We start from the raw sequence: 12,375 nt of genomic DNA, 5'->3' as shown, positions 1-12,375 counted from the left end.
ATAAGGAACCACGGACCGACAGAAAAAGAAAACAAACGTTTTCTCAATCAGGAGGAAATACACATTAAGTGTATCTGTTTGCATCTCTCCAGCGTGTTTTGCTGGCTTAGCCTAAGTAAATATCTGTAAAGTTATAATAGCCTACCTGTAATATCGGTCTGCAGCTTGTTTGCCAGCCTTTCCCAATACTTCTCAAAAGTTGTGAAATATAACCGCATATTTTTTTTTGAATGTCGGCGACTGGCTACATAAAAAAACGCATCTGTAAGTGTGTTCATATTACGCGCGTGATTGAGATGAAACCAGCAGTTTTTTAGCAGGAACATGCGAGGAAGGGGTTTAACTTTTCCCATACATTTTTTTAAAACAAGTCAATGGTTTACAATGTTTCAGTCAAGCTTTGGTTGGTTTAAATACAACTGGTATGCAAAATGTATTACCTTTGATTTGCTGTGCTGCAAATGGGACAACAGATGCCTAAGTTAGTAGGCCTATTAGTAGGCCTATTAGGCCTACAATATTTAAATAGCTTAGTCTACCTTTTGCCAAAATATATTTGGTAACTTCTGTAGACATCCCAAATGGGGTGGGTGTTAAAATTAGTAGAAAAAAAACTATTGCATAAAACAGTTTTAAGTTTTATCTTTTTTGCCGTGGTATAGTCTTAATTTTTCCATAAGATGTCTTGAAAAGGTCTTAAAAGTCTTTAAATTTGCACTTGGAAAATGTGCAGATACCCTGGATTTGCATATTTGCATGTCTGGGAAAAATTTGGGCTTAAATGGGTTAAAACTGTTTTGCTAAACTGTTCAACCGTAACACTTGCCATCCCGCATGCACCTCTTCCTCTCCCTTTCTCGTGCACTCACACACACGATTTTGTGACAGGTCCCTTAACAAGCACATAGCCCATTGTGTAGGCCCAGTCTATGAAAATAATTGCTATCACTCAGTTATTGGATTAACATCATACACAGGATTTACACTTGTGATGCAAGTTGATAGACAATTATAGTGTATCAAAAGAAGAAAGAAAAGTTAAATAATTAAATGCTTTTGAATGATTTTTTTGCAGCATATCGCCTTTACTATCTACCCCCCTTTTTGACAACTGACATATCGGTTTTACATATCGGTTATCGGCCTCCTGTTTTGGTAATAATTGATATCGGTATCGGCCCTGAAAAAACCATATTGGTCGATCCCTAATAGACATTTAGCATTATAGGCTGTTTTGCATCCATTACAAACAAACATGCAATGTGAACGTCTGGGATTGGGGAGAGCACTAAATGCTCTACTGAATAAGCATGAAGTCAAACCTTTAAATGAAAAACACTCTTTAATAATCAAAAAAATAAACCGCTAATGAAGTAAACTTGTGACCATCAAGAATCGTTTATCGCCTGTAACTCCGTGATAACAGGACATAACAGGAAGGCATTTGGCTGAGCAACGGAGATTAATATGCTCTATATTTTGTCCAAATGATGTCTGTCTATCATCGTTGCACTCGGAGAAAACCGGAATGTTTCATTCGTCCCCCGTTTCTTCTACGGCTGCAAACAGGATTCACTCGCAGTTAACCAAATATTTCTTTATTAGGGCAGGGCAGGCATATTTCTGGCTATTAAATTATTTCTAAACCAGTCTGCTAAAGTCTGTAGTGAAGTCTGTGTAGGGTTTTCCAGGCTCCATTTTTTTTTAGAGAGACACCCTGCTCACCAGAGCCATCTGGCGGTTGTTTGGGTTGTTGCAGAGTCGTTGCAGCGTCACTTGAGAAATCCAAATTGAAGTTGTGTGATCCCGCGTGAGGTCACGTGCGAACCTCGAGGGAAGCTGGCCAATTTGAAGTAATGCCCACTGTATGCTCAACATCCAGTATTTACTGAAAGGTGCATAATTCGAAGTTATAAATTAAATAAATAAAAAAACACACCAACATATTGACATTATGTATTCATTCAATGTCATAGACTCTCACACACATGTCAAAGCAAGCATTTAGCTCAATGGCAATTCACTCACCTGCAGTGCAGAAGACCGGGGCTCGATTATTGTGTGAGAATGGGGCTGGGGGGTTCAGGGGTGATGGAGGGGAGCATTGAGTTGATTATGGATGTTGTCAATGGATACATTTATCGTTTTATTATTATTATTATTTTGACTATGATTGGATTTTTTTGTTTTTATTTTGAGTCTGTGCCCCAACCTATCGCCCTGATAACATTTTTCCCCTGGACAGTAAACTGTGGTATGAACCAACCCATGTCCTCTAAGATACTTGCATTTCACTTTGTTCTCTCAGGTTTTCAGGTTGAACTTCCTAAGTTGAGAGTGATGTTGTTGGGGGAGACTGGAGCAGGAAAGAGTGCATCAGGAAACACCATCCTGGGCAGAGATGCATTTAAATCGGAAATATCTCCTTTACCAGTGACCAAATACTATGAGAGTCAAAGTGGAAATGTAGAGGGAAGAAGCATCACTGTCATTGATACACCAGGCATTACATTAACAGAGGGTTCATGGCTGTCAGTAAAGGAAAAGGTATTTCTAGAGCCCTATGTTTTCTTACTGGTGATTCGCCTGGGTAAAATCAGAGAGGAAGACCATAATGAATTGAACTGGATCCAGACTAACTTTGACAAGGGGGCTCTGAAGTTCACAATTGTTTTGTTTACTGGAGGGGACCAACTGAAAGGAAAATCAGTCAAGGCGTTTCTGCAGGAGAGCTCTGGACTGCAGACGCTGGTGAACAGCGCCGGTGGAGGATATCACGTCTTTAATAACAGAAATCCAGAAGGGCACCAACAGGTGAAGGAGCTGCTGGAGAAGATAGACATGTTACTGAGGAAGAACATGGGCTATTTCTATTCACATGTCCTGCAGGAACAGGAAAAAACAGGAGGATCTGAACAGAAGAATGTGTTAGAGGATCTAAACATTAGAATGAAACTGAAATTGATAGATTTGAACGAATGGGACAAGGATGATTGGATTTCATTCATAGGGTATCTGTTTGCATGCTGTTTATGTCTTGCTTTAATAGAAACGGATAAATTTTTTTTTCTGGTATATTTGATTCTGTTAGTAATTGCTGTGACTGGAATTTGGCTGAATTATCTGACATTCCTTAATGCCTTTCTGAAGTATCTGGTTATTATGGGTGGAACTGCTTTAGTTTTAATTGGAATTGACGAATTAGACAATGGCATAAGAGACTGGTGGACAAAGGGTGAGGCACCCAAGTAACACACCCATCTGAGGCCCGTGTGGGTTGGTCGTGGGCTGACAAGATCGACCCATCTGGGCTACCCAGCTGGGGCCCCGCTAATTTCCCTCGATTTCCATGGTGGTTCTACATGGGTTAGCCCAGATAGGCTGTGATGGGCCCTTTGAATTGAATTGGCTCCACCCCACAGGCAGACAGTATTTTTATAGGAATGACAGGAAGTGGAATTCAATTTATGGAAATTGAAAGAAATTCAACACAGTCACACAACAGAATGTGTTGAATCTAACAAAAAAAAAATGAAAAAAGAAGTAGAATAATGAACCGTGGATAGTCTAATAGTATGCCACACTGATTTGTTAATTATATGTAACTGCTTGATACCAGCTTGCTCTTAAACAAATAAAAATGTGCCAATGCTGCAATACTAGATGATACTAGATAATATGTGTTGAACTAGTTTAGATAATATGTGTTTAAATAGTTTAACCCATTTACTCCTAATATGCCTGCTAAAAACGCCTATAGAATCCTATGGCATTTTAGACTAAATAACCTTATTTCCTGAGGGTTTTCTGAATTGTCAACGTCTACCAAAACCTTAATATCTAAGCCTCTGTACACCTAAAACAATGAAATAAAAAGCATGCTGCGCTATACAGCAACCAGCGGGAGATGCAATGCTGCGCTATGCAGCAACAGGCGGGAGATAGAATGTTGCGTCGTGCAGCATCCAGCACGAATGGGTTAAGCAAAGGCGTGTCAACTGTGCCCAAAACACAACAATCCAATGTTGGGAAGTTAACTTTGGAAATGTAAGTTGTAAGAGACTTTGAAACGAACGTCAAAACAATGTGTGTGTGTCTGTGTGTGTGTGTGTGTGTGTGTGTTACAACAAGATTGCACAACAAGGTGTCATAATATTAGTATATCATGCAAAATATGTACAGACAAATTAGTGTTGAAGGGGTGTATAGTTAGATAGGCATATTGATCATAATTCACTCACTATTAAGAGTTAATCTCATAAAACAGGAGCAGTAAGCCTACTATAGTTACAGCTCTAGGAAAAATAAGAGATCACTGCACATTTTACTGATGTCATCCTATGGTTGTTCAGTGACATTTGACTGAGTTGACAGTAATATTCAAAATCAACTCATTCGAATGGAGCATAAGAAACTGTTCCAGCCAATTATCGGCGAGATGCTGGTTCATGACATGACAGTTAAAGCTATGTTAACATTCAATGTAGTAAAAATATAATAGGTTAGTTGGTTAATGAGCATTTTTGTCTTTATTGGGATTTAATGGGGAACCTGGTTACTCTGCCTTGTTGCTGACTTAGTAGACTACATTACGTCAAACTATTGCTGACACGAGAGATGTCCTGCACTGTAGGCTATTGATGAAATATACCCCCATTTTCTAGCCTTTCAGGGTACCGGGTATTCAGGTATTGAGGATATCAGGATCATTTTTGGGCAGTGTTGGTCTTGATTTTTTTAGAAATGTTTAATTATTATTTACTGTATATATTTCAGTCTTTTTTCATCAATATTCTTTTCCTATTTAGCTCTTCTGCCCCCTGGTTGTAATAGTTATGCATTGTTAATTTAATCTCATTTCTCTGCTCTGTCCTTTCTATCTGGCTGAACACAATGGCAAACAATGCAGATGTATACAGTTTATAAAAAATAAAATTTATTAATTAAATTGATTTGTTACACCTGTGGGATTTTTGTTTCTGAGCTCAACTCCTTGCTCCCTCTATTGGTCAGAAGTACATTGTCCTCTATCATTCACTGGCTTCTAAGATCGTTCCAATTATAAATACATTTTACCTACCTGCCTCCAGCAGGCCAACTCGCAGCTGTTATGTGGGTATATCCTTTACCAACCCCACTCTTACTCATGCCACATTGCATGCAAAAACAGGTGTTTGGAGTGTTTTGTAAATTACTTTCCTGTAACAGTCCTCATTACAGCAGAGCCTCCAACTGAACACACCCAGCTGTTTGACTAGTAGTTTGTGCACTGGAAGAGAATGCAATCAATCAATCAATCAATTAATCAGACTTTAAGATAGTGTCTTTCATGCAGGAACTGTAATACTAGGTGCTTATAATGAGACTACTAGACATGGAAGATGCCTAAAGGAGATATTTGGAGGAGGCTAGTTGGAACTGCCCACCTCAGTGAGCTATGCTATGCTAGTGGTGGGTTTGTCAGACTAAGTCACAGAGACTTATCTAACTCTGAGGGAGATGGTGAGATATTTTCCCAAAATGTTTGCGTGTTCCCAAAAGTGACAAAATAACATTCTCCTATTGCATCCTGAAAAAAAAACATCTATAGAGTGAGAAAAACAGAGACAAGAAGGGCGAACAGAAGAGAAAAGAGAGAAAACAAGAGATCAAAGAAGAGAAAGAGGAAGAGAATGGAGAGAGAGAGAAATCAGACAGAGACTTTCTAATGAGGAGACACAGCACTCACACTCAGTTGTCTACACATATCCCTTCCGCAGCAAAAATGTTGACATGTGAATACATTGTGCCAATCATGTGGTGTGTTGTGAATACATTGAACCAATCATGTGTTGTGATCTAGCCGCTAGAGCAAGGTTGGTGCTAGGTTGGAGCATGTCTATACTTGATTTCTTCACTCATACAGGTTACATTATATGTACAGGTTACATTAATACCCAACGATGCTGATCATATAGGTTACATTATATATACAGGTTACATTAATACCCAACTATGCTGATCATATAGGTTACATTATATATACAGGTTACATTAATACCCAACTATGCTGACCATAGAGGTACATATAGGTTACCTTATATATACAGGTTACATTAATACCCAACCATGCTGATCATATAGGTTACATTATGGTTACCTATACAGGTTACATTAATACCCAACCATGCTGATCATATAGGTTACATTATGGTTACCTATACAGGTTACATTAATACCCAACCATGCTGATCATATAGGTTACATTATGGTTACATTATACAGGTTACATTAATACCCAACGATGCTGATCATATAGGTTACATTATAGGTTACATTAATGCCCAACTAAGCTGATCATATAGGTACATTATACAGGTTACATTAATACCCAACTATGCCAATAGAGGTACATACAGGTTACATTATTGCACGGCTCATCACAAGGCAAGTAGAACGCTCCATTGACTTGAATGGGATTTCCCAAAGTTCTAGCGGTCATTATTTTCGAGTAAAGGACCTATGAAAAAAATAATGACCGCTGTCAATGGCAACGGAGTTTGTGCTTCTAATTCAGGTATTTCATATCACTACGCAAGGACTGGAACTTCATTCAAAAGTGAAAGCAGACGGTTGATCAGCTGTGTTCTAAAGAATGTTTGATTCAAGTTCAGCGTGTGTTGTTGCAAACTATTTGTTTCTCAACAAATGCCACAATGAACGGTAACAAATAGGCTAGGCTATGTAGGCTAAAGTCATATCGTGGGGAGTTTATTATTTCGTTTTGGCAAGTAGCCGTGTAATAAGCGGGATAATGTATAGAACCTCTGCTGCACGTCGGGGTCTGGTTGGCCCTGTCGGGACTTATTTTCCCAATAATGACCGGTGTTCTATACATTATCCCTTATAATACCCAACTATGCTGACCATTGAGGTACATACAGGTATACTGTTTGCTATAACTTTATTTGTTATGGTATGAAGATGCCATTCTGACTCAGAAATGGACTGGATTTCAGTCGTGTATTTGTGCACATAACTTTTGGGCCCCTGTGCTTTCATAAACCTGTTTCTTAGGCCTTCATATGTGTGTGCCAATAGCTGTGGTGGATGTTGGTGGCTGCCTTTGTCATTAAATTGAGTCATTTGGGCCCCCGTGTTTTCATAAACCTGTTTCTTAGGACTCAGATGTGTGTGCACATCGATGTAGTGCATGTTGGTGGCTGTTTGTTTATATCATTGAATTGAGTCATTGAGAAGCTCAATGTTGGTCAGACCTAATGTAGGTCGAAAGTGAATGTGTAGTAGAGCTGCTGGATTATGGAAACACACACACACTAGAGCTGCTCAATTATGGCAAAATCAAAGTCAAAGTCAAAGTCAAAGTCAGCTTTATTGTCAATTTCTTCACATGTTCCAGACATACAAAGAGATCGAAATTACGTTTCTCACTATCCCACGGTGGAGACAAGACATATTTTACCAATTTTAAGTCCACAGACAAACATAACATTCAAGTAAACAAAAAAGTAAGTAAATAAGTAAATAAGAGGGCACATATAATGAAAAAAATAAGAGCAGCAAAATTTGGTTGAAATTGTGCATAGACAGTCAATAAAATAAAATACTAGTGCAAAGTCAGGCCAATAAGAGGCTGAGGTAGTTCTGTTTGACCTAAGTAAGAAATAAAGTGGCATAGTGGTGCAAGTTATGTAAGAGCAGATCACACACAAACACACAAAGTATAGGGCTGCTAGATTATGGCATACCATCATTTAGTCAATATTGGGATCACAATTATTGGACATAATTACCTAATGGTAACATTATCATTCTTTTTCCAAACATAAGAAAGGAGCAGTTATCTAAGCAGAATGTCCAAATGTAATTCAACTGAAAAAACAACAACAACAAAAACAGATGTCAACAGTAAAGCTGGGAGACTGTGATGTGGGTCTACACAGATGTGTATTTTCTTTTGAAATGAGTTGGAAAGTTGAAAAATTCAGACCCATTCTCAAGTCCTCCCCCCTACAGTGGCCATAACTGCAAACAAATGTTTCATAACACCACTAGATGGCCTCAGTGAGATGATATTGTTATAAACACACACACACACAGAGCTCAGATTGACAAAACTTAGTTTTGTTTACAGATACAACATCTAGACAAGTTCAAGTTCAATTTATTTCTTTGTCCCAAATGGGCAATTTGATTGCAGACAGGATCACATACCACACAACAATATACACAACACACTACAATACAGACACACTCTAAGAAGTAATGTGTCATTCTTACACATTTATTGTGTCAAGGCTGTTTTAACACATAATGTGTTGATAATGACACAAGATGAGTATTATTCAGTAAAATTATCTGACACATTTTGTGTTAAATTGTACATTATACATTGTTATTTTAAAATGCAAGACACAATTAATGAAGTAGGCTAATATATTTTTATGGATTTTTCACAAACAAAGAATGTTGTTTGAACGTGGTTTGATTTCTTTTAAAATGTTGCTTTCTTGATATCATCTTAACCTTTCACCTCCTCAACGGTTGCTCACAGAACACTGATCAGCCCCAACTCAGTCTTTTCTCCCTGCCATGCCTCGTGTGCAGTTGTCCTCTCTATGCTTGTGGTACCAGATTTTTCAATAGCTCCAGTCTCAGGATGGACCCTCTTGAGGAGGTGAGTGAACAACTTCACTTTGATGTAGGTTAGATTTTGAATTCTATTTAGAAAAATATCTAACTATCATTAAGTTTGCTAGCAGCTAGCGCTAGCTGTGCACTTTAACGTTAGATGTTATCGTAAACGTGCTAATGACCAACCATTTCGTCCGACAATTCTAAAACAACCATGTTTTTAATACTTCAAAATAACATTTGCTAAATGAACCTTACATTTTTCAGTAGCGATAGGTGTGTAGATTGGAGCAAAATCTAGTTTGGTTCTTACCGGGCTTTTACTGCCTGAAATATCGATTTTGATTACCACGCTCGGAGTTTAACGTTAGTGCTGGGCTGGTGGGTGTCTAGCTATCATATATATATATATATACTGACAGTGGCTAGTGATTTAGCTAAATGTTTGTGTTAGCTGTCTTAAATTGAGATTGTTGCACATTTTCTCATAGTTCTAGCGTACCATGTTCAGATATGCATAACGGGATGACTTATGGTATTGTATTTGGCTTGATGTCGATAAGATCACAAAAGTGGTCCAAGTTTGAGTTAATTCGTTGCCAACATTTTGAGCGCGAAAATGAACATTGCATCATAGAACTAGGCTACAGTTCCACATTTCGTCTCGTTCCATTTTGATCAAGGAACCGTGGACCAACAGAAAAAAAAAACGTTTCTTCAATCAGTAGGAAATACTTGCTAATTTGGTGTCATCAAACATAGAGGTATACAATTAAGTGCTAATATGAGCTTTCATTCAATGCATGAATGTGCATGTCTGCGTGAGAGAAACAGACTACTCCATAACGTTGATAGTAGGGATGTGAATTTCTGCTAAAAATGCCATTTTATAATCGAGGAGCTAAAGTCGAATATCATTCGAAACTGTGTGTGGGGGGGGGGGGGGAGGCAAAAGCAATGAAACTATTTAAAACATTTTTTACATTATTAAAGCAGTAATCTCGTGCATGTTTTCACAAACATTTTTGTGAATAATGTTAGCCACTACTCTACTGAGGCTTATAGACGTAATAAATAATCATGCTTCTGTAATTTAATAATGTCTGACTTGTATTTCCAGGGCATGGATCATGAAGAAACAGCAACCTAACCCGGGGCATACAGCAGAAATATTTGAAGAAATACAAATAAACAGCATCGTCTTGGAGAACACCAGACTCAAGCTTGTCGTTTCTGACTTAGTGGAGAGGCTTGGATTGTGAGTAGACTATGCATAGAAAGTTGTTGTTTGTATGTCTGCAAGTTAAATCATTTTGTTCAGTTTCAGACTCAGCATTGTGTGGAGTTTGTTTTTAAAAACAACTAAAATAACTAATAATAGCAACACATGACATATTTATTTGGGATTTTTTTGTAGTTATCCATCTTCTAAAGAAAAGGTAGCCCTGGCGAGTAAGGTCATCCTTCCCCTTCAGGAAGATCTCACCGGCGCTGTAGACAAACTGGTCAAGCTGTTTTGGGTCTGTAACTTGTCGTATCCACCCCAACTTCACTCGACTTGTAGCCAAGATGGCTGCCCAAAAACATATCACTGTATGAATTAATTTTCCAAACACCTAAGTAGAGAACACAAGATTACACAAACCTCTGAAGATGAACCTCATCAAACCCATTTTGAAATCGCTACCCCTAAAGCAACTGTTGAGATCCCCACCGAGGATAACATTGTTGAGGATAACATTGTTAATGATGGCATAGCTGAGCCCGAAACGTCTGCAGCCACCCCAAAGAGTGCTACAGCATCATTTGTTGCAAAAATATATTCTGGGTCAAATGTTAATTTCGCTGCTGTTACCAGAACTGTTAACTATGTTAAACAATTAATGGAATCAACTGTTAGTGAATTACAAGATTCTGTGACTTCAACATTCAGAAAGTATTCTTGATGGGTTTAAGGCAGCCTTTGAACAAGAGTTGACTGACTAGCAATGTTTACGTGACTCATATGATCAGCTCAAATTGGCAAGAGTACAGAACAGGGTCTGTGCTCTCTTCGCAAAGCATCGTGGCGAGTGTTTATTTTGTTAAGTTATTCACCTCATACCAAACAAGCAGACCTTTTTAATGATTATTAATTTACTGCAAGTTCTGTATTTTGATTACCATTTCTATGCATATGTTGTTAAAGCGACAAAATAATACAAAATTGTTACCTTAAAGGATTTACTTCATTTTAGGCCACTTGATATTGTTAAAGACTTCTGCTCAGATAAACTGTATATTAACCCTAGATACAAGATGGTTTAACCTCTTCATTTGTCTCTTTATGTCTCCTGATATGATTCAAAGATGTTTTATTCAGATGAACTGTATTTTTAAATACAAGAATGTGTAATTGTACTGATGTATGTTGTGTTGAAGGATTGTGGCATGTCATAATAAACTAATAATCTACATATACTGCTTATTCTCAACTTCATTTGTGGATACCAGTGGGTTAATACTGAAATAAATTAGCCTTCTAATATGCATAAATGACACATATATGTGTTTAAAACTATTACACTTTACTGACACAAAGTGTGTCGGAATGACACATTACTGTGTCAATATATGTGACACATCTAATGTGTTAAGTTGAAATTGACACAAAATGTGTCGTCCCTGAGCACACACATCAGATGTGTTGAAATTCTACACAATTTGTGTCATTTTTGACACATTACTTCTTAGAGTGCAGATATGCACAAAATAATAATTTAGTTGTGATAAATAGGTCTGACGATGCCTAAAAAAAGATAAGTCAGTAAAACCAAGATAAAACTTAATTAAATAAGTTAGATATAAGAGGAGGAAGTGAATATGGGGGGTTCACTAAATGGACAAATCTATCTTTTCCTGTTGTGTGCATTCAGTACTTGGATAGAAAAGGGGATGAAGGAATTTTTGTACCTCTGTTTAAAAGCAATAGGAGTTTTAAAGACTAGTTTTACAATCAACTATTCAAATCAACCGGAAGATGAACACCAGGGCAAACCGAGTAAGTTACCCACATGTTCTCGTTCGTCTGTGGACTAAATAATCTATAATCTGTCAGTAAAACATTTGGAAAAGATCCAACAAAGATACTTAAAAAATATGTTTGCATTTACAAAACCAGTTTTCTTACATTCAGTCTGGTCATGTCTGAAAACAGAGGAAGGGAAAGTGAATCTTACGCTGACATGCTGATATTCACTCCACTTCTGAGGAAATGAAAGTGATCCTTACCACTGCAACAGTAGAAGGCAGCAGTCATATCAGAGCCTCTGACCACTCTGGGAAGTGTGGTGTCCTTTCCTGAACCACTGACCAGTCTGGGTAAGGATTCAATTATAGTCTGTATAAGAAGCAAAAGTAAGAGTTTCTTAATGTGTTGTCTCGTATATTGTTGAGGAAATGTATTTAAAGTGCTTGTCTCTGTAATCAGCAGTGGCGGCGCCAGAGATTTGTTTCCGCAGGTGCTATGGAGCTCGGCTTTTTATCGAGGGTGTTTTTATCGAGGGTAGGGAAAACATAGTAGGCCTATGGGTTAGCAAAAACATAGTTTTGGTTAACGGAGATGCAGATAATCCTCCTCATTCATTTGTTTGCGCAACAGCCCATGTTCTGCGTTCACTCCAGCGAGAGTGAAATAAATAGGCTATTTGCTATGACATTTACCACTGTCACAAGTCATGACTTATTCCCATTAAACTTTTA

The sequence above is a fragment of the Alosa pseudoharengus genome, unplaced genomic scaffold (assembly GCF_046254945.1).
Source record: "Alosa pseudoharengus isolate Yale_2024_CS ecotype anadromous, Long Island Sound unplaced genomic scaffold, YU_APseudo_1.1 YU_APseudo_1.1_scf_1, whole genome shotgun sequence".
NCBI classification, from domain to species: domain Eukaryota; kingdom Metazoa; phylum Chordata; class Actinopteri; order Clupeiformes; family Clupeidae; genus Alosa; species Alosa pseudoharengus.
The sequence above is the reverse complement of the archived record's forward strand: the minus strand, read 5'-3'. Positions refer to the sequence as shown.